This window comes from Euleptes europaea, chromosome 4 (assembly GCF_029931775.1).
Source record: "Euleptes europaea isolate rEulEur1 chromosome 4, rEulEur1.hap1, whole genome shotgun sequence".
NCBI classification, from domain to species: domain Eukaryota; kingdom Metazoa; phylum Chordata; class Lepidosauria; order Squamata; family Sphaerodactylidae; genus Euleptes; species Euleptes europaea.
The window spans coordinates 93,676,743-93,701,838 of NC_079315.1; the positions used below are offsets into that span (position 1 = coordinate 93,676,743).

The 25,096-nt window shown below is 42.5% G+C and overlaps 1 protein-coding gene across 1 annotated transcript in view; it reads left to right on the top strand.

The window, feature by feature from the left end:
• Window positions 1–5,527: 5,527 nt before the first annotated feature.
• Window positions 5,528–25,096, top strand: part of SREK1IP1 (SREK1 interacting protein 1) — a 192,970-nt gene continuing 173,401 nt past the window's right edge. The window contains exon 1 of the mRNA XM_056848619.1: window positions 5,528–5,531. The gene's annotated coding sequence lies outside the window, so the exon portion shown is untranslated. The remainder of the gene's footprint in view (window positions 5,532–25,096) is intronic.

The window sequence follows — 25,096 nt, forward strand, 5'->3', positions numbered from 1 at the left end:
CAGCAGCATCCTGTCTGTGTTCCACAGCACCTAAGATAACAGGCATGCTCCTCTGATCCTGGAGAGAGTAGGTATGCATCATGACTAGTATCCATTTTTACTAGTAGTCATGAATACTCCTCTTCCATGAACATGTCCACTCCCCTCTTAAAGCCTCCCAAGTTGGCAGGGAGTTCCACAATTTAACTATGTGTTGTGTGAAGAAATACTTCCGTTTATCAGTTTTGAATCTCTCACCCGCCAGCTTCAGCAGATGACCCCAAGTTCTAGTAATATGAGAGAGGGAGAAAAGCTTCTCCCTGGTATTCTGATCCATTTTGTGCACAGGAATATTTGGGAACTCTTTGGATACATAGACGAGAGCGAGGTCCTCCAGTAACATTTGCAGGAAGGCTCAAGTGTTGTTTTTTAAGAAGCTGAATTGTAAAAAGTTCATTCTTTACTAGTGCCTTGGGGATGTTTTAAAGATTGCAGCCAAGAATTTAATGAAATCTGAATAGTTCCTATAAAGTTGACCACCATCTACTCCAAGCTGTGATTTGTAAGGCCATAGAACAGTGTGTCTAGGGTGGGGCCAATACAAACGTTGTAACTTCAGCACAATTTCACAGACCCGTCATTGTCAGCGAACGCTTATGCGCCATGTACATATTATTGCTAAGTGTGCCAAAAGAAGGAATACCTGTAGGTAAAGAAAAATAAGCACTGAAAGGCATCCTCTCATGGCTGAAGTGTCAGAACCAAGTCCTTGGGTGGAGTTTTCTGGCCCTTTTGTTCTTGGTCCTGTCTGTTGCTTGCAGACCAGTCACAGATTGATTGTTTTCTGGGATTATTTAGAAACCTGTAGGAAATCCAGGCCCTGACCTGGATGGCCCAGGCTAGCCTGATCTAGTCAGATCTCAGAAGTTAAGCAGGGTCAGCCCTGGTTAGTATTTGGATGGGAGACAACCAAGGAATACTAGGGTTGCTGTGAAGAGGAAGGCCCTGGCAAACCACCTCTGTTAGTCGCTTGCCATGAAAACTCCAAAAGGGGTCGCCATAAGTCAGCTGCGACTTGACGGCACTTTACACAGACACAGAGAAATCCAGCCACTTTTGACATGAAAAAAACCATTGTTCCCTGGCTATAGGGTTGCTGGTTTAGGACTTTAAGGGTGCCACTGTATCTTCCTGTCCTGATCCATGATCTGTTTATCTGTCTTTGAGAGCCAACACGCTACCTGGACACTCTTTTCTTAGTTTGCCTGTAATACCTGGGGCATAATTCTACACACAAAAAATTAAGCATGTGCTTGGATTGTTGCATGTTCAGTTTTGTTTGTTTCATTTACAAGATCTTTATTCTTCCTTTCTGCCTAATCGGGGCCACCAATGCAGCCAACAGTTAAAACACATCATTGTAAAAACACATAGTATAAACAAGTAAAACCAACACTAAAATATATATCTAAAAACACAGAGTAAATTAAACCATAGGGCAAGAAGGTCCCAACTTGCCCCAGCCATATAGGGTTTTAAAGGTCAACACCAAGACCTTGAATTTGTCCTGGAAACAAATTGGTAGCCAAGGTAGATGGGCCAAGAGTGGAGTGATATGGCACCTATGACTCACTCCAGTAAGCCTCCTGGCTGCAGAATTCTGTATCAACTGAGGTTTCTGAACACTTTCAAGGGCAGCTCCCACACAGCGGGAATTGCAGTAATCTATACTAGATGTAACCAGGGCATGCACCACAGTGGCCAGATCTTTTCTGCCGAGGAAAGGCCACAGCTGGCTAACCAGTCAATGCCACTAAAAGGCACTCCTGGACTCAACTGCCACCTGCTAAGCCAGCAGCAGTCCCAGGTTCAGGAGCATCCCAAAGCTACGGACCTGTTTCTTCATGGGGAGTGCAAGTCAATCCAGAATAGGTGACACCTTAAATCCCAGGTCAGACCTCCCGCTCACAAAGAGCACTTCCATTTATGTTGATTTGCTTTGGGTTCTGTTCTTGGAATTTGCTCTCGCTGAGCCAAGCCCTACTAACAGGGCACTGACAAAGGTAAAGAGACAGTAAAGCAAGTCAAAAGTTTATCAGCCTATTTTATCTCAGCTACAAAGTATTGTGGAACTGGGTACTAAGAGCTAGCTGCTTTTAGGAGCGCCAACGAAGGACAATGCAAAGGTGTTCACTGAAATCCATTGAAATGTCACAGAGTATGCAAGGTGGCACATGTTCCAAGAGTCATACTACAGCATCCTTTGTGTCCAATTAGACTATGGCCGAAAACGCACGGGCACTTACTCCTGTTTCTTCCCAGTGTCCTCCCCGTTCCAGCCAGGATCAGTTCAAACCGGGCGGGGGGACAATCTGTGCGCAGAACCTCTCTTGATCTGTGGCGAGTCAGCGTGCTGATCTGCCCATCAAAACAGAAAACGCCGGAGACACGCACTTCCTGGCCGTTCAGCAAAGCACGCTCCTGGTGGTGATTGGCCGACTCACTGACCAACGACAGCCCTGCGCTCCCACTTTTCAAAAAATTTGGAAACGAAAGGGGGTGAGGTTGTCCAGGGAGGGGTTTGGAGGCGTGCGGGACGTCATGACGCCAGAAGAATAGGCTCCTGTTAATCTGAGGTGAGCCAGGGTTAACGTTTGGGGTCTTCATTCACAAAGCTGGGTTCATTTTGGGTCGAGACAACGCTCAGCCAGCAGCATCTGAGGTGTCGTTTGTTTGCAAGAATTTGGTCCTGGTTGGAACTGGAAATAAAATGGGAGGAGACTGGGCGGAGACCGGAGTAAGTGCCCGTGCGTTTTCGGCCTAAATATTAACCCCTAGTTGGGTTGTGGAAACCCTCACTCAACTAGCGTTTAAAGTGTGACCTTCAAAGTGGAGTGTGGGAGGGAAATGGGCTCCTGAAGCTGCCTTCTACTGAATCAGACCCTCGGTCCATCAAAGTCAGTATTGTCTACTCAGACCGGCTGCGGCTCTCCTGGGTGGTTGCAAAGGTTTCATCTGCCTGAGACCCTGGAGAGCCGCTGCCGGTCTGAGTACTGACTTTGATGGAGCGACAATACTGACTTTGATGGACCGAGGGTCTGATTCAGTAGAAGGCAGCTTCATGTGTGTTCATGTGCAGGCAGAAATGTCCCTCCCTTCCGCCCTGTGTTCTTTTGCAGGCAGAAAAGGGGCACGTGGAGCAGGCTGTTGCCAGTTCTACGCGTCTCCTGGGTAGAGTCCGTTTTCCCCCACTGGCACTAGTTTGAAGGTGAATGCCGGTCACACATTAAATGCGAGTTGGGTTGGGGTTTCCCTAATAGGAAACAGGAACTCCCCCTTTCCGAGAACCACCCTTACTTCTCTGCTTTTCTTCTCTAGTGAGGTCTCAAAAGCCACCAATGTAAAGGGAGAAACAGGAATCAATATAGAAAGTGTTGCAATTTCAGCACCTATGCTCACCTAGTCACCACCAGCCCCAGAGTTAGGGTTTGTCTGCTAGATGCCGGGGTACTTACTTGGCTCAGGCCCATCTCCAACTGTGCAAGATTCTGCCCCACGTGCGTATTTTCATATGCCTTCTCCACTTCACAAACTTCTTTTTGGCTCCCCCACCCACCCATTTTTTGTTCCCCTTTCTTTAACCTTCTGACAGAGTAAACTGGTTGACAGCACAGCTTGAAAATAAGCACTGGATTTGAGACAGATGATTGAGAATAATATTTTAAATACTACTGCAGTTCTTTTTATTAGACAATGTAAATGCACAGAGCATTATATTTGAAACCTCCTGGTGTTGGAAAAATTAGATTGTCACTCAGTGGCATAATAAAAATATTGCTAGAGCTTGCTGACAGGTGGAAACCCACGACGTGCTTCTAGCATTCCAGACTAGACTAGTGCCCATCCTTCACAAGAGTCTGCTATTACATATATGTGAATTAGCAGCTGTAGAACAGGAAGCTATTAGCCACCCTAACTGTACAACTTTGGGCTTAAATAAATATTATGTGGATTAACATACATACATACATACATACATACATACACAAACAAACAAATAAATATTTGCTCACAAGAAAAACAAATCATGCCTCATGTGGTGTTGCAGCAATTGTTTAATATCCAACCCTTCAGAAATAATATATTGTATTAATATTTGCACTGTATCTGATGAATATCTGATGGAGCTTTTCCTCCCATCTATTTTCTCCAATAATGTTTTATTGTGGGAGAGGCCATGTTTTGGGTGCTCCTGCCTTTACTACTGTTGCACCTTTTGTTTGTTTGTTTGTTTTGTGATTTATAGCCTGCCCTCCCTGGCCGAAGCCAGCTCAGGTCGGGTAACATCATACAAAAGCATTAATACACTAGTAATAATATTAACCACAAAATCTAAATTTAAAACAATAAAATCCCAATTAAAACGTTAAAATACAACATTACAGATGGCACCTAATCACAACTCATCTTGCTGGATATTTGCAGCAGGTTACCCCTCCATTGACATTAATAATATAACAGGAGGGGGGATAATAGGGAGGCCAGCAGATGGTATTTGCAGCTGTCCTCAGCCATAAGCCTGGCGGAATAGCTCTGTCTTGCAGGCCTTGCAGAACTTTTTAAGGTCCTGCAGGGCCCTGATGTCACCAGACAGAGCATTCCACCAGGCTTGCGCCAGGGTCAAAAAGGCCCTGGCTCTTGTCGAGGACAGCTGCACACTCTTAGGGCCAGGGACCCAGTAAGTTGTTGTCAGATGACCGTAGAGATCTTCGGGGGGTATACCAGGAGAGGCAGTACACGTTTGACTATGAGTCAGGTAGTGGTGGGAGTCCCCCGACCTTGCTTTCCAGCAGCCATATGGCAACTGTGGGGAAGGTATTTTACCTAAGTGCTGCAGGAGCCAGTTCTGATCAGGACCATGGTACTGGGCTCTAGCCTTTCTCCCTGCATTGTTTTCCCAAGCCAAAACAGCTCCGGGGTTGTTATTTGTTCCATTGTTGGGCTGGATGTGCAGTGAATACCTATTGTGTAATTTGTCCCTTTGGAATGCTCAAACACTGTCAGTTTGATTCATGTGTTGCTCCCCTGTTGCTATCAAGGAGCCAATTTTTCATCAACCAATTCAGCTTTTCATGAATATCTCAGAACTACAGCGAACAGTTCCGCTGGAGGAAGTGGCATCACATCCCTGCTGAGCTCCCTTCCCTCTCTATACTTTTTCCTCCCCAGACACTGCTCCCAAATCTCCAGGAATTTTCCAAGCTGGAATTGCCAAACCTATCAGTAACTACTGTTGTTGTAATTACTGTTGAAAAAGGAGACATTTCATTAGGTTGGCACATGAATAGGGAATGTGGTAACTCTACCTCGAAAAGTCCCCTTCCCGCCCCCAGCTCATAAAAAAAACCATGAGGAAAAGTCTGAGGAAAACCGAAAAAAGCCAAATACCTATCCGGATTTTTCAACTATCGGCTATCTGGCATAGGCTTCCCAGTTTTAACATTCAGCAGACATTAAAGCCGAAAGAAGCCGAAAAGGCCCTTTTCGGGTTTATTTTCAGTTCGGTAAACCTGATATGCACAGCCCTAATATCTAGTTTATCCCTTCTGCACCTTGCAATATTATAATTGATAAAGTAATCTCTTTTCAAATTCATCTTCCCTGGTGATTAGGGCTTTTTAAAAAGGGCCACATATTTGCATTCTGGGTTACCAAACTCCAGGTGGGGCCTGAAGTTCTGGAATTTACAACCGATCTCCACACTACAGAGATCAGGTGCCCTGGAGGAAATGGCAGCTTTTGAGGGCAGACTGTACAGCATCACTCCCCTACTGAGTTCTTCCCATCCCAGATTCCACCCTCTCCAGTCACCGCCCCCAAATCTCCAAGAATTTTACAAACTTGGCAACCCTAAGTGAGGCTATCGAGACCTAGAAGGAAACCACACAAGCAACACCTGTCTGTTTCCCCAACCAAGTAGGCATCTATTTACTTTAACCCGTAGCTGCATCTGGCATTTAAGTCCTCCTAAAATGTGCCCCTCTGTCCAAGGCAGCACATCTTCAGTCAGTGGCATTCTACCAAGAAAAGTATCTGTGCAGAAAATTAAGCTAAGCCTCATAAGAAAATTTTGAAAACACAATTGAATCTAAAGAGCACAGGCCCTAACAGTGCAATCCTAAACTGAGTTACACCCTTCGAAGCCCACTGAGTTAAGTGGACTAAGAAAGGTGTAACTCTATTTAGGATTACCCTGTAAGAATCTGTTTGGCAAACTAGCACGGTATCGGGATGTTTAGAAGGTGCAAAATGAAATCTGCTCCTCTGTTTCCAATTATTTCTTTATCTCTCTTCTATCCTCCTAGTTCGCTTCAGTGTTTTCTTAGCTGACAGCCATTATGGTTTAGGATTGTGAGGATAAAAGCAAAATTTAACAAATTATAAATATCCTGTTTCAAGATGTGTTATCACCCACTGAAATGAAAGCAATAGCAGTGTAATATTTTTACTGAGATTTCCAGATTGTTGTTTGTTTGGAGGTTTAGTTTATTTTTTAGAAAATACTATGCAACCAATAATTATGTTGGCAGAAGACTAACTTCCTTTCAGAAACTTGCCCTTCAGAGCTAAATGAAAGCTGACAGGGAAATCTATCGGAAAGAAAGAAAACCTCAAATGAACAATAGGAGAAAGGAAAGCAGTCTTGAAGCAGCAGGTAATAGCTGCCTACAAATGCCAGGGTTTTGCTTTTTCTCCAGACTGCCTGGGAAGGCAGCAAAATAAAAAGAACTCTAACAAGATCAAAGTATTCACAGTGAGGTTTGGCTTGATTTAAATTTTCTGTCACAAGGAATGGTATGAAAATGCAAATGTACATCTACAAAAGCTATGACTGCAATAGGTGTCAATTGTTATGCTTTGGGGCGCTTTAGGAATCAGGTAAGAAAGCAGATTCATTTGATTCACAAGTAACTATTGGACATGCGTGTATTTTGCTGTGTGTTCGTGCGCTGAAAAGTGTAGCTAGTCTGGCTCCAGCCATCATTCAGAGAGTGAGCAGCCACAGAGAACTTGTTTCTCCCCTCTTTCTGGGAAGAACACATTAGCTGCAGGATGTTCTTAGAAACGAAGGGAAGGCCTTTCCGTCCTCTGTTACTATTGGGTGGATGGAGCAGACAATAGATGGGATTGGGGGAGCAGGGAGAGACAGAGACAGCTGTGGGAAAGTAGTGTGAAAATGTAAAGTTTGAACAATTTTGAGTGTACAATAAAAAACAAACCTTTTTTCAAAGTGTTCCAAGGGTGTCACTTGCAATTTGAGATCATTGTTTAGTTCAAAGAGAAGAGTGCTTTCTCAGCTTAACCAGGGGTGGTCTTAGTCAATGGGCAACTGGACAGCTGCCCTGGGCACCATGCTGAAGGGGCCAGTGGTTCCACCACACCCCTGACGGATAGCTCCTAGAAGCTTGAGCTGTCTTGCCCAGAGGGGTTCTTCTTAATCATTCCCTTTAGTAACTCATGTTTCTTTAAAAGCAGTGAGGATATATTTTTGACAGCCAATCGCAGACAAGCAGACACTTATTTCATGTGCATTAATCACCCGTGGAACCAAGACCTCAGGGTATGTCCATCAAACTGGGCCAGCAAGTTAAATCTTAACTAATTATGGTCAGTGCGCAGTAAATGAGAGAGTTTGAACAAGGTACAGCAAGGCCAAATACATATGTTGTGGAGTACATGGTTTGGACAAGAGTTGCTAGTAGAACATTTCATTGTACGTTATCAATTTGTTATTATGTTTAAATAAATAAAAGTTCAAGCAAATAAAACTACATGTTTCTACTCTGCATGTTTAAATCCCATGATCCAGAATGTTAGCACCAGAATATTACAAAGGTATTAGAGTTTCCTACAAAAGATGAAGGGCAGCCTGTTTCTGAAGGGGGGAGTGGATGCGCGGCGGCCAGGAGCGGCTCAGCCACCAAACTTCCACAGAGGCTTCCCAGACGTCGCAGAGAAAATAAAACAATTAAAAATGTAAAATGGGGAAAATGCCCCTATAGAAAAGGTGCCGTAACAATGCTGCAACTCAAGGGGGCATTCCCGGGGCAAAAGTGGTTAGGGCGCTGGCTAAAGGCAGCTCCACCCCCTTGAATGCCCCCCCATGCCGGTGCATGCTCCCACTTATGGAATTTTGCTGACGTGAATGTGCCTTGTGCCAGCGTAAGTGCCCCTTTTCCCAGTATAAATGGGCACTTACATTGGCATGGGGTCATGCCCCCCCTTCAGGATTGCACTCGGAGTCACCTAAAATGTCCCTGAAATTTAAATTAAAAAAAAACAATGCTGCAACTCGAGAGGGCATTCCTGGGGTGAAAGGGTTTAATAATGATGTATAATGAGACAACCTGAGATATGTAATTCTTCTTAGTTGTGTTTCTTGAGGATCACTAAACTGATGAATTTAAAGTAAAATGGCACAAGCAGTTATTTGGTACAAACGAAGCAGAATCCTATCACTAAGAAGCCCGATAGACCTATTTGACCAAAACATCTGTTTAAATTTCTTTTGTTTTACTTACATTACTTTGGGTTGACCAGCATATTAGCATTAAAAAATAAATGACGTCTCTACTTGCTGAATGAAAGCAAATGACGGCTGTTATTTAACATGAATCTCTTGGGTTTTTGCCTTGGTTTAGTGATGTGGGCAAAGCGTGTTTAATCAGGATTTCACACATCTTCAAATGAAACACAACACAACAACAACAACCCTTCCATGCTCTGGTAAAGGTGGATCAGAGCCACTATGGTAGAAATATAGAATGACAAGCCAGGAATCACAGGAGAGGAGGAAACACATTGGGAAATCCCAGTCCTGAAAATTCTCTAAACTCTCAAAAGACTTGAGCAGGCTGATTCCCTCTTGTCCTTCCTGCCTTAACTGACACTTGACTGCTACCAACAATCTATGCCTTGAACATATTCAGTCCTCATTAGGCAATTTTAGAGGTATTTTTTTTTCTTTTGGTTAATTTACCTGAATTATATTCTGCTTACCTGAAACCCTTACCTTACTCGCGGATGGCCTGTTCTTCCTGCTTTCTTAATTGGAATGAGCCACTTGTTTTAATGTTACGTATTAAAAGAGTATACCTGTCCAAAAGCCCACAATTTGATTATTTTACAGTGCATTCCTGAGGCTGGGGGCCGAATTGCCTTAGGAGGCGACGTGACCCCTACGCCGGCATCTGTGCCACTTGAGCCGTGTAAATTGGCCGGTGTAGTGCCACTTGCGCCAGCCTCTCTGGACGGCCGCGGCAACGCGGCCCTCGGATGTCGGTTTGGCCCCCCGCCAGCGTCCTGTCAGTGCAGGTCCTCATGCCGGCATCCTGGGAAGCATTCCTGGGGCATTCCAGGGGGCGGCGCTGCCGGTAGGCAGCTCCCTAACCCCTTTCAGCCCCAGAACTCCCTCTTAAACAACAGCAGTGCTGCACCGGCTTTTTTACTGGTGCAGCATCGCTGTTTTCAGTGGTGCTTTCCCCCTTTTCTAAATTAAACTTTTTAAAAAGCTCTTTCCCCCCCTCGTTGCAGTGGCCAAACTTCTTTGGAAGCACCGTGGTGCTGCCATGGCCACACCGTCCCCAGCCGCTGCAGCTCTTAGAAATGGGCTGTTACAGTTTCTTGGGGGGGGGATATATCCCCCTTTTGATACTGTTTAGGATAGCATAAACTTTTCCTTTATTATTTTATAATACACTGTTCTCTCCCTTTGTTACCAGGTCCAGATGGAATTTTTAACTGATTCCCACAAATACAAAACAAAGTATTTAATTCTAGATGGGTAGCTAGGGTAGCCATGTTAGTCTGGAGCAGCAAAAGAGAACAGGTGTTCTGTGGTACCTTAAAAACTAACAAAATTTATTCCAGCATAAGCTTCGGTGATGAAATAAGCTTTGATTCAAGAAAGTGTTTTTTTTTTTTGCTGGGAAAATTGAGTTAGTCTTTAAGGTGCCACTGGACTCCGGTTTTAAAAGGAAAAAAGGGGTTATTATGCAATCTCTAGTAATCTCTGTGAAAGAAGAAGAAGAATTGGTTTTTACACCCCACTTTTCTCTACCTTAAGGAGTTTCAAAGTGACTTACAATCACAATCCCTTCCTCACCCCGCAACAGGCACCTTGTGAGGTAGGTGGGGCTAAGAGAGTTCTGAGACTGGCCCAAGGTCACCCAGCAGGCTTCATGAGTAGGGTTGCCAGGTCCCTCTTCTCAACAGGTGGGAGATTTTTGGGGCGGAGCCTGAAGAGGGTGGGGTTTGGGGAGGGGAGGGACTTCAATGCCATAGAGTTCAATTGCCAAAGCGGCCATTTTTCTCCAGGTGGTCTGATCTCTATCGGTTGAATTAGCAGGACATCTCCTGCTACTACCTGGCAGTTGGGAACCCTATTCATGAGTAGGAGTGGGGAAACAAACCCGGTTCTCCAGATTAGAGTCCACCACTCTTAACCACTACACCATGCTGGTGATGCTTACCATTAAAGAAATTTTCTAAAAAAAGTGTCTGACCTTTCCATAATAACAGAATATTATCTAACGGACACTACTTTTTCACACCTGAAATGTTTAGCTGAGTACTGTGGCACATAGGTATCAAGTTGTCTAAATCAAAATTGATCCCACATTTGGCCCTCTGAGAGGTGTTTGGATATGTGTTTGGGATGTTTTAACAAGGTCTGTTGTGAGCTCCAGCAAAAAATCTCTCTCACACTTATTTTTGTTTCTTTTTGCCTTCTTCTTGATCAACATATATTTTCGGCTTTTTTTGTTTTTGTTTTTGTTTTCCATTATAAATCTGATTTATTTTATAGTGCTTCCACTGCTTTACCATTTTAAAACGAGTTTCATGGGAATGCAGACCCTCTCTTCTACACTTTAGTCCTTTCCCACTTAAAAAAAAAATATTCTGGATATAAGCCACCTACACTCCTTCAGTTTCACTCCGTCGTAGGAATTTTGTACAATCAATCCAATTGGCTTTTGGACAGCACTATTTCAGTTTTGTTCGCAGTCTATTTTAAAAACCATCATTCTCCTCCCACTACTTCAGTTTTATTTTTTCCACACGTTCTTTATGCCTCTCTACTTTGGACTGTCTTGAGTTTTAACTTGAGGTGAATTATTTTATGTTCCTGCTTTTTTCAGTTATGAAAACAACTTTGCTTAAAGGTTTGTTCCCCCTACTGTTTTCTTAGAACATACTTTACCATGCTTATTTCTGAAAATTGTATCTTCTATATTGTTCTTGGTATTGCTCTCTGTTTGATTTTATGCATGCTGTCTCTTCACCTGCTCACAGAAACTTGCAAAATAAAACATTATATACCAAGGTATGCCTCTTAAGCCCAGCAGTCTGTATTGCCAAATTTACCTTTCAGATTATTCGACTGAAACTCAAAAAACAGTAAGTCAAAACAAACATCACCTTTTGATGCAGTAAACTCAGAAAAAGGCATAAAGATGTTACTTTCAAATAGTTCTATTTTAGAAGCATTAATAAGACCCCCCCCCATTGTTTCCAGACACCTTTTATTAGTCTTTATTAGACTAACATTAGTGCATGGGAACTGTTCAGCAGTTCTGTTGCCAACATAAGCATAAAAACCTGAATAAGATCTAGAAATTGTGCTTTGAGAACAAATGTAGTGTCGCATCTCTGGACACTAACTCAGGGGGAGAAGGGGTGGGACACGTTGGGCTGCAGTAGCAAGGCAGAAGCAGCCACAAAGAACTACTAGCTTATTGTGGAATAAAAGTCTCCTCTGGGATAAAGGCCTCCTTGGGAGAAAGGGCCTGCTCTGGAGTAAGGACAGGAAAGCAGGTACTGGGAGGGGCCAGGGGAAGAAGGAAAAAAGCCCCCAGGTGAAGGAGGTGGAGAAGGCACAGGCAGGCTTGGGGACCTTTGTGAGTTAGAGAGTACTAAGCCTCCTGGAGACGCAGAAGGTGCTGTTTTTGGCTTAGAGGGAAGCCAGAAGGAACCTCCCCCATCGGACACTGAGAGAGTGACTACCTCTGGGCTTAACCATGCATATTGCAGAGGGCTCAACCGCCAATATGGGAGCATAATGAACTTGGAGAAGGACATTGGCTGGGAAAGCCATTCTAGCACCTAGGCGTGAGCAGGTGGAGGTGATAAGAAGTGAACTGGCTGGGCTACAGGATGACAATTAACCTCTGGAACTGGCACTGTACAGGAGCCAAGCAATTAAAGTACAACCTTTACCATTTCTGTTTTGTTGACTCATCTTTGGCACCCTGAAAACAAGATTGCATCTCCCCAGGGGGTTGAGGCTCTGGCCCTGTGGTCTTCACACCAAGCCATTGCTCTGGAATGAATATTAGAAACAACAAGTGGGGACCTGTGATACCCACGGGAGGGACCCCTTCCCCCTCTTCCTCCCCACCAATGGCTGCCAGTGCACCTGATGCAGCTCCGGCCTTCCCTACCAGCTCTGCTGAGCCTTCATTCCCACCGGCTGCTAGCGAGCGCAGTGTGGGTCCCATCTTCTGCTGGTGATCCTACTGAGGCTTCCTCTCACCCATCCACATCTTCATCATGGTTACCATCTGATAGAGGAGGAGCAGGAGGCAGTGTGTGTTCTCTGCGCTTGCACAGACGATGCTATTTTATATTTGGGAGCATTAACCCCCCCCCATGTATTTTTAATTATCAGATTGTTCTTCAAATCTGCGGGGTACCCCAAGTCTGTAGAACTATCTGTTTTATCTCTGTAGCCCTGATCTTTTGGATTTAGATATCTGCAGAGGAGGACAATGCTTCACTATTAGAATATAAGATTATCACTTAACTGTGGGCCTGCACGACGTGCTACCATGAAGCTGCTCACAACCCAACAGTCATGTATTGTGGCGTACTACATTTTTGGCAGCCTACTATTTTTGAAGTCTCAAAAAAGGCAAGTAAATGGGATCCCTGCTAAGCAAGCCCTTGGTGGGTTGCCATATACAGCTGATGGTCTATATTGCATTGGTGGCCCATAAATTATATGACTTAAAGGCCATTCTGTCAGCAATTATGTGGGTATAATTGATGTCATTTTGATCTGCTTCCATCCATCCATTTATCCTCTTCTCTGCCTAATTTAATGTGGTCTGTTTTTTTAGACACTTTAAAGCAAAAGCCGGTGGTTGGTTCAGTCCCATGTGGCATTATATTGTCACACTTGATCATTTTTTCTTCAGTAAATAAGTAGTTTTATCTAATCAGTTTCAGAGGGTATCCATGGTGGTCTGTAGTAGAAGAGTCAGATTTGAGGCCGGTAGCACATTAGCAACCAACAAGATTTCTGGGCTATAAGCTTTCAAGAGCGAAGGTTCCCTTCATCAGATCTGATGAAGGGAGTTTCCACTCTTGAAAGCTTATATCCCCAAAAATCTTGTTGGTCTCTAAGGTGCGACTGAACTTAATTTCTAACTTGTCTAATCAGTTGCTCAGTTTTGTCTGTTTACTGCATCATCCAAGGATTACCGACATTCTGTGCAGTTTTCATACGCTAATTGAAACGCTTCACAAAACAGTAATTCCTGTGAACTTTTTCAATTCTAAGTATCATTTACCCCAGCTTCTCACTTAATCTAATTTACAGTGCAAACCTTTGATTCCAGTGGAATTAGATTACAGTGACTGTATAGGATTGTACTGTCCATGTGTTAGGATAGAAACGGAGCATAGCATTCTTCATTTATTTGGGAATATATTTTCTGTTTAGCAGTTCTTTGTTTTGCCCTAGGACCTAGACATTAAGACATTGTTTCCTAATTCTACAAACATTTCTGCCTCTTAATCTAAAGCTAGTATCTGAATAAAACAAGGAAGATATACATAAGTTCAGATCTGATTCTCCTGACTGCCAGATAAAATATACAACAAAGCACAAATGGAATAGTTAACATTTGGCAGTGGTATCCTGAGTTGTCAGCTGGATCGTCTCTGAGGAGCCTAATTTACTCTGCAAGTGTTAAAAGTCACCCAAGGATGGCTCTGAGAGTAACATATATATGTAGACCTTGTAGAACTACAACACCTGCTACTGGTCGGCTACAAGCCTTGCTAATGGAACATATGTTCCAGGGAATGACGACTTCACATAGCGGGATTGTGTCAGATAGGGTTTCTGACAGCTCCGTCCCCAAACAAGATGGCTTCCGCGCGAACAAGATGGAGTTCTCCGTGCACTCCTTCCCCCCCGTTTTGCACATGAGCTCCGGCCAGGGATTTACAATTGTATTGGGACCCGCCCGTGTAAATCTCCGATCTGATATCGGGTCTCGCGCACAAAGCCGAGAGCTCGGCCATCTCCTCCACTGATTGCTCACAACTGTTTCTGTTTCTGATTTACTTAAGTCGTTACCGGCAGGAAACGACTACATTGTCTCTTTGTTCCTGTAACCCTATTGTATCAGCCCTATATATGTATCCAAACTCCCCCAGTCATGTATTCCAGCCTTGCTCGTCTCTTTACTGAAATCACTGACTTTCGGAATAAATCCTTGAATCGCTGCTCTGTCTGGATTTGAGTTCTATTGCCTGAAACGCCGTGCATTTGCTGAAGTCTGACAGATTGCCAACATTGAGAAAGCTTCTGCGAAATAGGACCCTACCGGAAACCTATTTAATTACTTTGGCATTCTTGGACTTTTTCTAGCATAAAGTTGCTCTGCCACTTACCTGTATAATCGGGAGTGTGCACTTGTTTGTTCCTCAATATTTTTTGTTGTATATTTGGCTCTTATTCATGTAATTGGATTTGCGTCCGACTCTATACAGTAATTCTTGTTGTTAAAGCAATATAGACTCTTGCTTTATTATTGCCATAAGTGTCTACTGTTCTCCTGCCACTATCTTTTGGACACTAGCCGTTTAGTTTGATTTCTACCACCTGGAGGTTGGCAACCCTACCTATGCACATTGTCTCTGCCTATGAAAAATGAACAGTGAGGTCTGGCATTATCTTCTGAACCTTAACACAAATCAATTCTTCTTCTTTTAGCAGAATCTTTAACAGTTGATTTATAATATGCAGGACTGGCCTTGCTGCTTTTGAAGCCCCAAGCAAAAAGACGATTATAGGCCTGTACATGGCATCAGGTACTGGAGAGTTTGCACCTGTGACTCTACTGCACCTCCCCCCCCCCTGCATATGCAGCTGTTTGGAAGCCATATCTCCCCTTCACTTCTGCCCCTGGGCTTAGATGACCCCTAGATGACATGGCCTGACCTCAGAGAATGTGAGAAGTCAGAAAACGGAGGAGAACTGATCAAAACAAGAGTATTAGTGAAATGAATTTAAAGGCAGGATCTAAATGAATACCCATGACCCAGGCCTCCAAAGGTATTCAGGGATGCTGCTTACACCTGGATGATGCTTTGTGGTTATTTGTGTCCCTTTTGTTTTGTATCCTGTGGCTGAGTAAGGAATCAAAAGATGTGGTTTTATTTATTTGAAATTTTATTGGCGATTTCTCCAGAAAGATGCTTAAGGCACCTTGCAAAATTAAAACTAAAATATCAGAACTTAAAATATGTAAACTACAAGAGAAGCAGAAGGGGGGAACAGCATTTAAAACAACTTAAAGCAGTATGTGTTAAATTAACAATGATTAATTGTAGGTTTTCCAACTCTAGCTTGAGAAATTCCTGGAGACTTGGGGGCAGAGTTTGGGGAGGGGAGTGAGTGTAGTGGGGATGTGATACCATCAAGCCCTACCCTCCAAAGCTGCCTTTTCTTCCAGGGGAATTGATATCTATAGCCTGGAGATCAGTAATTCCAGGAGAATTGCTGGCCATGTCTTGAGGTTGTTAACCCTGTTGAAGAGAAATGTTGATCTTGATCTTGTAGTTCTGATTCCTTTTAAGTATCAGTTCTCATTTAAAATCTAAATATAAGGTTGAAGCATTTTGTATTGCTTTTTTAGACGAGTATATCCAAATGGTGGGAGACCACCAAGGAATACCAGGGTTGCTGTGCAGAGGAAGGCACTGGCAAAACCACCTCTGTTAGTCTCTTACCATGAAAACCCCCAAAAGGGGTCGCCATAAGTCGGTTGCGACTTGATGGCACTTTACACGCACACATATCCAAATGGTGCAAGAGGATAACTGGGTGTTTTAAAAAGACATCCAAACACATATAGCTTGCCATCAGAAGCTATGTTGGCAGCTATGAGGATCAGGGCTTTCCCAATAGAGGCACCCATCCTTTTAGACTCTTTAGGGAGGGATGCCAGAGGCCTTTGCTGCTGGCATTTTGGTGCACAGTGAAAACAAAAGATTTTTGGCTACTAAAGGTTTTTAATACTGCTGACATTTAATGGATTTTAATATTGCCAAACTTTTATTGTTTGATTCCATGCTGATGATGTTTTATGTGGTGTAGTGATTAAGAGCGGTGGTTTGGAGCAGTGGACTCTAATCTGGAGAACCGGGTTTGATTCCCCACTCCTCCTCATGAGCAGTGGAGGCTAATCTGGTGAGCCGGGTTGGTTTCCTCACTCCTATACATGAAGCTAGTTGGGTGACCTTGAGCCAGTCACACTCTGTCAGCCCCACAGGGTGGCTGTGGTGGGGAGGGGAAGGGAAGGTGATTGTAAGCCAGTTTGATTCTTCCTTAAATGGTAGAGAAAGTTGGCATATAAAAAACAACTCTTCTTCATCTTTTTCATTTCACCGTTTGCGCATTTTTTTAATTCTAAGCAAATATTTGGTTTAAAAAGTTTTAAAAGCTAGGTTGAAAGGTTAAGCAATAATAAATTGAACAGTAGTGACATAATAGACAAATATCTCCTATTATTGAGTCCTTATTTAACAGCAGCAGCAACAACAACAACAGCGTGCTGTGTGTAAAATAGGCATACTATTCAAGGGCTTCTACTGTTTGCCCAGTAAGTCTTTGCCATGTTATGCTTGTGCTCAGAAATTGTCTGACTTCCACAAGGCTTCTGTCTAATGTTCTGTGTTCCCTATCATTTATTTACATTGTTTTATGGAAAGAGGAAGCTTACTTCTAGAGAAGAAGCCTAGAAAGATGGAGCATGCCAAATCAGGTGAAGAACGGGTTAAAAGGATGGTGTGTAATCAGCTGTTAAAAGGCAGGGATGACTGAATAAGAAGATCCTGCTCAGCTGTTGTAAAGTTGTGTCCCACTTGTTACAAGCCCTTGGGCGAAAACGCATGGTCACTTTAGCCTCCCTTATTCCCTGTTTCAGCCAGGATTCAGCCAGGATAGAACGCACGTTTGGCGAAACGCATGCGTTTGATCCTGGCTAAATCCTGGCTGGAAAAGGGAACCATGCATTTTTGCCCTAAGTGAGCCACCTACAATTTTTTTTTAGGAAGGGAGGTTCTCTCTGGCAGAGGTCTGTCTGGTTGTTTGAAGTCTGATTCACCTGAGAGTGTGGAAACCAACACATTTAAGAAAAAAGCCTCCTCTGGTTGCACTGTGTAACTCTGTTTGTGGGAGGAATCTGCTGCCCTGTTAGCTGAAAAGTGGTCAGTGGCTATTTTTCTTTCTCCTGCCTTTCCATCCCCAAAATGTGGCTAGTAATATCACTGTGCAGGAGACTTCAAAAAGTATTAGAAGTCAGATTCCTACCAAAGAGAACTTCCAATCTGAAATATGTGACAATGCAAAAAAGGGGGGTGCAGATGGGGATAAACCAGCATAAAATATGCTTTCTTTTAGTTACGTGTACTTAGGGACTAAGGGATTGGAGAACTTTGAAGGTTAAGCATGAGGAGTTTGGGAGGGGACAGGAAGCTGGTGCAGGGGTTGAAGAAGGGCTATGCGGTAAGAGGGATGACACAGATTTTGGCAGCAGAGTGCTGGACTGAGAGAGAAGGCTGAAAGGCCACTATGGAAGACCCAAGAGGAGATGGTTGTAGTAGTCAAGGTGAGAATATGATGAAGCATTGACAAGTGTTAAAAAGACAAAGAAACTCCTTATGTTTGTGAAAGGGAGAGGGTGCTGCTCCCTGTGACCTGTTTAACAGGAGATATTGCAGACTGAACCTCAAACCATCTGCATGCAAAGCAGATGCTCTACCACTGAGCTATAGCCCTTCCCTATAATAAGACATTTCACAATGTTCCTCAACAGTACAATGGGATATTTTCTAGAATGTTTTCTATATGCTTAATCCCTTAACAATATACTGCAAGTCTATGTAAATTGTCCTGTGGTCTGTGGCTTGGCTCATGTCCTTGAGTAATCAGCTCTGTATGCATTTTATTCTGCTTTCCATTTATGAATATCTGCAGCCTGGATAGTGTCAGCCCTGCCTCCTGACATGCCAGGACTCATGCCAGAAATATTCCTAACTTTTGTCTACGAAACCCTGTAGGGAATGCATTGGGGTTTAGTTATCAAAGACTAAAACCTTGTTTCAAGGGAACAAACAGACCTAGACCTTGCAAACTGACTAAGAAACATTAGTTTACAACACATATTATTCTGTAATAAGAAGTAGAGGTTATTAATATATACTACTACGAGCAACTAAAGCCATAACAGATCAAGACTACTGTTTTACAGAGACATCTAAAGCAGGCTGGAACTCCTTGTTATCTCAAAATAAGGCTAAAACTTCCATGATTTCCTCTTTCAAAAAGTTCTTGGTATGTATGCCCCAGAAGGACACCCCCCATTTTTACTTTGATTGACAGCTTATTTCTTGCCTACTCTCAAGCGTGCAATGTCCATAATGAATTTTGACATTTTTATCTACTCCTGAAATGTATTCAGTGGCTCTCTTTTTCTGTTATTAGTAAAGATCAAAGCACTATTTGCCTCTTTCTCAAGTTTTATGAATAAATTTTCACAAATATTTGGTGCAAGATACACTATGTTGCTTGCCTGCTCTCCTGGTTTGGTGATTCAAATCTGGTTCCTAGTACTTTGCTGGCTTTCAGTAGTTGTAATTGCCTCCTTATCTGCAGTAGCATGAAGGCAAAGGCTTTCAACAATCTACTCCCCAAAGCTTAGGAAAACAAACCCTAGTTACCAGGCCTCTTATCTTCTTTCCTTTTGTGTGTTCTGACATGAGGAAATCATTCAGACTCTCAGCAAAATATCCATCTATCACTAAGTAACTTTTCACTTTGATCTCTCCACTGTATCCTTGCTGTTTGGTTTGCTTCTCTGTTGGCTTTTCTCCTGTGCTGTTAAATTCATTTCCTAAAAGCTACTAAGTTCACTCTTTATACCTTTGTTCTTTTGGATAGTATTGTTTTAGTTCACCCTCCTTGGAAACCATAGATTTTGTTTCAATTAGTTACTTTCCATCAGTTTTATGTCCTTATCTTCAAAGCCATAATTCTGATATTGGTTTATCCTCCTGATTTGTAAATCAGCACCAGAAAACTAATTAATACGGGAATTACTTTTTACAACTAAGTAACTGAAAAACCTTGTAGACGAATTGCAAAGAGGAATCCATGCTAGGCTGTTGCAAACAAACAAGAGCTCACAATCCTGTGACTAACCGCAAACCAACAACTATTTTATAGCACCCTGTGCAACAATAATTTGTTTATCTGTAAAGATTAAGATGTGACGGGATTCTGTGTTCTTGTAAAACTCCCTGTGCTGGAAGATGTGAAGCCTGTACAAAAGAAAGATTGTAGGTTTATGTCTGTCTTCTGGAGAAACTGTGTTGGGGAAAAGAGGAGGAACAGGCAATGAATATACCCCTTTCTACATAATCGAATGTGCTTTTGGGTCTTGGATTTTCCCCTACAGACATCATCCAGAGGAGGCAGAAACAAAGAAGCTAAGAGCTGTGAGGAGTAAGAGGAGTAAACCAGTTTATTAACAGTACAATACCATGTACAGTTGTGTGTGTGTGTTAAGTGCCATCAAGTCACTTCCGACTCATGGCGACCCTATGAATCAGTGTCCTCCAAAATGTCCTATCTTTGACAGCCTTGCTCAGATCTTGCAAATCGAGGACTGTGGCTTCCTTTATTGAGTCAATCCATCCCTTTTCCTGCTGCCCTCAACTTTTCCTATCATGATTGTCTTCTCCAGTGACTCTTGTCTTCTCATGATGTAACCAAAATACGATAGCCTCAGTTTAGTCATTTTAGCTTCTAGGATCAGTTCAGGCTTGATTTGATCACTGATTTGTGTGTGTGTGTGTGTTTGGCTTTCCACAGTATCCGTAACACTCTTCTCCAATCTCACATTTCAAAAGAATCTACTTTCTTCCTATCAACTTTCTTCAATGTCCAGCTTTCACACCCATACATAGTAATAGGGAATACGGTGGCATGAATTAACTTGATCTTGGTGGCCAGTGACACATCCTTACACTTCAGAATCTTTTCTAGCTCTTTCATGGCTGCCCTTCCCAATCTCAATCTCCTTCTGATTTCTTGGCTGCAGTCCGCTTTTGGTTGATGATGGAGCCAAGGAATAGAAAGTCTTCAACAACATCAATTTCCTCATTGTCAACCTTAAAGTTGTATAAGTCTCCTGTAGTCCTGTACTCATGTACAGTTACTCCAAGCTAAACCCAGTGGTTTAGCTTGGAGTTTAGAGAATAACTCTGCACAGGATTGCACTATCCACCATATTTGCCCAAATCATCATGTCATCTACTGTATTCCAGTGTCATTTTTACCACTGGCGATCAGAAGTCACACCACCAGTGTGCACTGAAGTTCATCCTCAAAGAATTCATTTTGGGGAGTTACTCCTCTTTTAACTAGGGGTTGTTAAAATCTTGGCAGGCATAGATTTAGGAGTTACATTGGCTGTAGCCAAGTTTTGCTCATGTAATTAACATGCGGTAACTGGTTGGTTATTTAAATTACTTATTTTTTGTTGTATCTAGTGTGACATTGCTGTCAGCTAAATAAGCAATATCATTAAAGTAAAAGGAAATATTAAAGCAAGAATTATAAACTCCAGTCTAGTCTAATCACACTGCAGGACAATATTATATGGGAAAAGCAGTTCAAGAACATGAATGACAAAGCAGGTTCTCAGCTATAGTGTAATGCAACTAGGAATGTGTATACACACACACACACACACACACACACACACACACACACAATAACCGATTGTAAGCAATCATGTGGGCAAACATATCCTTTTAAAATAAGCTGACATTGCACTGATCAGCTGTTTGGGATGAGGAAAGGAAAGCTGGCTTTAGCACCTGTCCAACAGCTGATCAGCACAACCACAACTTAGTTTACCCTCAAGAAGTCCTGGTTGCTGCCTCATTGAAATCAGGGTCAAGATTTTTTTATGGGTGGAGAAAATCAGGAAGTCTTGGCATTTTTCCAGGCTAGCATTTCCCCTACACTATGTGCTATGAAAACGTAATTCCCCCTACTCTTCCACCACCTTGGTGGTTGTTAATGATAGGATGGTTAAAGTGTTAATTCATGCCAAGTGACCTCAAGTATGCTGCCTGAACCCTTGAATCTATTTCCATTTGTTTCAGACATGCCTTATGTTAGTATTTTAGCCAGGTCATGGTGAGCTGCTGTTTGTCTGGGACTCTTGCACATTTGAACTATGCGCCTGTCTTCCTTTCCAGCTTGTGAGGTCTCATCTTATGCTTTTGTTTATCCAAGTCCTATTTGCAGAAGCCTAATAAATCTGTAGACATCAGGATCACTTGGAAGCTGCTAGATTTTGAAAGAATGCCCTTGAGAATGGTAACATCCTGGAGCATATGGGAGTGCTTTGCTACTGTGTGGACATTGGAATCTTAGTCACTTTGAGACTGCAATCCAGCGCCTTGTTCTTGGCTCAGAGCATGAACGTTCTGAAAAAAGGACCATTACACTTCCCGTAATCAGTCAAACCAGCATCTTCAGACTGCAGTGGTGGTAAAAATGCACACACACACACACACATTTTGTTACATCCTTTGAACAAGAAGATTTATATCAGCTCAACCCAACTATGGAATGAAATGATGAACATTCTCTCATGACCTCTTCTATGCATAAACTTTATACAAAAGAAAACTAATAAAATCACCAACCCTGATAAGTAAATAGAAAACTCTCCTAAACAAAATATGTTACTTTATTTTTGAAACTCATGTAACAATTAGTATGGCTGGTACCAATGTTTTCTACAACTTTTTTGAATGATAATGAAACTTTAATAATTTCAGATCTTCTTGTAGAAGCTCTTCTGTATCTTACCGGCTTTTAATAGTGAGACCAGGTATGAGAACACAGAGATTGGGATAATGCTTGCACTTTGAGTGACTTCCTTGTAACATATCAGAGAACTGTCATAGAAAGACTTGGACATTCACTGCAGTTGTATAAATGGGGCCACTCTCGCCCTTAGAGTAAATGGAGAAACTTGTATTAACCAGGAATTTTCAGTTAGCCTGTTTGTATACTGTCTTCAAACCATTAGATATTCTCCATAATTAATACATCAGCATAATTCACAGGTTTTCTTGATGTATTACTTCCATTTTTCAGTCCACACTATTAGGAAAATTGTTGATATATATCAAAAATTATGCTAATTAAAATACTAACCTGCATAAAGGATTCCTTCTATTACGGATTTTTGGCAAGGGTAAGAGGAAAGATAGAAGGAAAACCATGAACATTTGGAAAAATAGTAGGGAAATGTACTACTGAACTTGCAACCACCAGAGTGTTGTTTGTTTTTTTGAGGCTTCACCAGATACTGACCACATTATTCCTTCTTCACAACTATACAAACGAAAGTTGCTTAAAAGAAAAAGAAAAAACAACCCTGAGCATTTGAGGCTGCCGAATTTTGTGCCACATACCGGATTGAATGCTTGTGCGGTAAACCATACTACTCTGACCAGAGCTTATATTTTACAAGGAAGAACACATGAACATTATCCTCTAACTAACAGTGTGGCACTTTTAAACCCTTGCTCAGCAATGAAGCCTCCTGGGTGGCCCTGGGCAATTTACTAGTTTTTGGTCTAGCTTGTCCTAAGAATCAATCAATGGGTTGGATCCAGTCACCTTTTGCAATAAGTTAAAAGGGACCCCTGCTTCCATTTTCACCAACAGAAAACCTGGTTGGATCCAACCCATCGTTTTGAGTAGCTTGGAGAAACAGCAGCACTTTGTAGTAGGAGGGGAGAAACATTCTAGTTTGGAAATGGCTTTTCCCATCTTCAGATATCTCTCTTATTCTGGGCTGATGGAAGAAGTTGAGGGAGAGCTGGGTCTCATTTAGCTGTGCTCTCTCTGCGTGTGTCCCTCACACATTAATGATAATCGGGAAGAGAGAAGCGCTGCAAGTGGACTCAAACTGCTGGGGTATGAGATCAAATAGGCCATAGAGCAGACTTGGAGGAAAGCAGACAGGAGCTGGGAAGCATCCTGTTCAAGATGACCCATTCCATAGCGATAAGTGCTAAATCCTCTAGGTCATCAGATCAGCAATATGGCAGAACTTGGCAATGGTCACTGTGTGAACAGACTGCTGGACTTGATGGGCCTTGGTCTGATCCAGCATGGCTTTTCTTATGTTCTTATGACATACAGAAGGAAATGGTACTGAAGAGAACAATGATTGTAGAAGAAAATATATGTATAAACGTCATCGGAAAGAGATACATTGCATAGGTATTAAGTGTTAAAGATAGACGCTGTGTGTGTGTGTAAAGTGCCGTCAAGTCGCAGTCGACTTATGGCGACCCCTTTTTGGGGTTTTCATGGCAAGAGACTAACAGAGGTGGTTTTGCCAGAGCCTTCCTCTGCACAGCAACTCTGGTATTCCTTGGTGGTCTCCCATCCAAATACTAACCAGGGCTGACCCTGCTTAGCTTCTTAGATCTGACGAGATCAGGCTAGCCTGGGCCATCCAGGTCAGGGCAAAGATAGAGGCTACCAAACTAAAATCAGGGAGGTAGAGTGCTTGGAGCTACATGAATATATAAATATTTTGGGCGTATTAGAAACCTAGTAGAACAGAGAATCAGTATGATATTATCCTTGGATATCAACTCTATGAAAAAGACAGAGAAGGATGTACGGGAGTTTTAAAATATAGTTGAAGGCTTTCACGGTCAGAGTTCATTGATTCTTGTAGGTTATCTGGGCTGTGTGACCGTGGTCTTGGTATTTTCTTTCCTGACGTTTCGCCAGCAGCTGTGGCAGGCATCTTCAGAGGAGTAACACTGAAGGACAGTGTCTCTCAGTGTCAAGTGTGTAGGAAGAGTAATATATAGTCAGAAAGGGGTTGGGTTTGAGCTGAATCATTGTCCTGCAAAAAGTATCAAAGGTAATGTGCTAATCATTGTCCTGTAAGTATCAAGATAATGTGCTAATGAGGGTGTGGTATGTTAATGTGGAACCATTGTATCCTGAAGTGATCTGTTAATTTGGATTTCACACATTAACAGATCACTTCAGGATACAACGGATACAATTAACAGATCACTTATTAACAGGATACAATTAACAAGGTACAATTAACAGGATACAATTAACAGATCACTTCAGGATCACACACAGCTTCACTCAAGCAGCCAGAAAGGTGCATGGAAGAGAAAGATTGCTATTGAAAAATTATTTATAAAAGGATTTGAAGGAGCAACAGTTTGAGGCCACCGGCTGACGAAGCTGTCTTCGGACGGCGAAAGCGTTTAAATCATCCGGCAAACGCTCCAGCAGAGGCGTGCTTCCCCAATTCTAGGCTCCATTATTGCTTTCTGTTAAAAGAAGAAAGTTGTCAAACAAGTCATTGTACTTACTTTTGCAAACATTTGTCTTCTTCGGGTAGCTTTCAGCTACACATTGTCATTGTGTTATGTTTGTATATGTTCTTGATATTTTTGATGCTTGCACTTGTAATAATAGAGCACTTTTTGCATTACTATTGTGAGCTTGATACCTTTGTTTCTCCACAGTTCCCTGTTGGTATCTTTGCTGTATTTTTGCTTAACCACCAGGTAGTACCTGGAGATGGTAAGCTCTCCTTCCCTGGAGATTTTTAAGAAGAGGTAAGATGGCCATCTGTCAGCAGTGCTGATTCTGTGACCTTAGGCAGATGATGAGAGGGAGGGC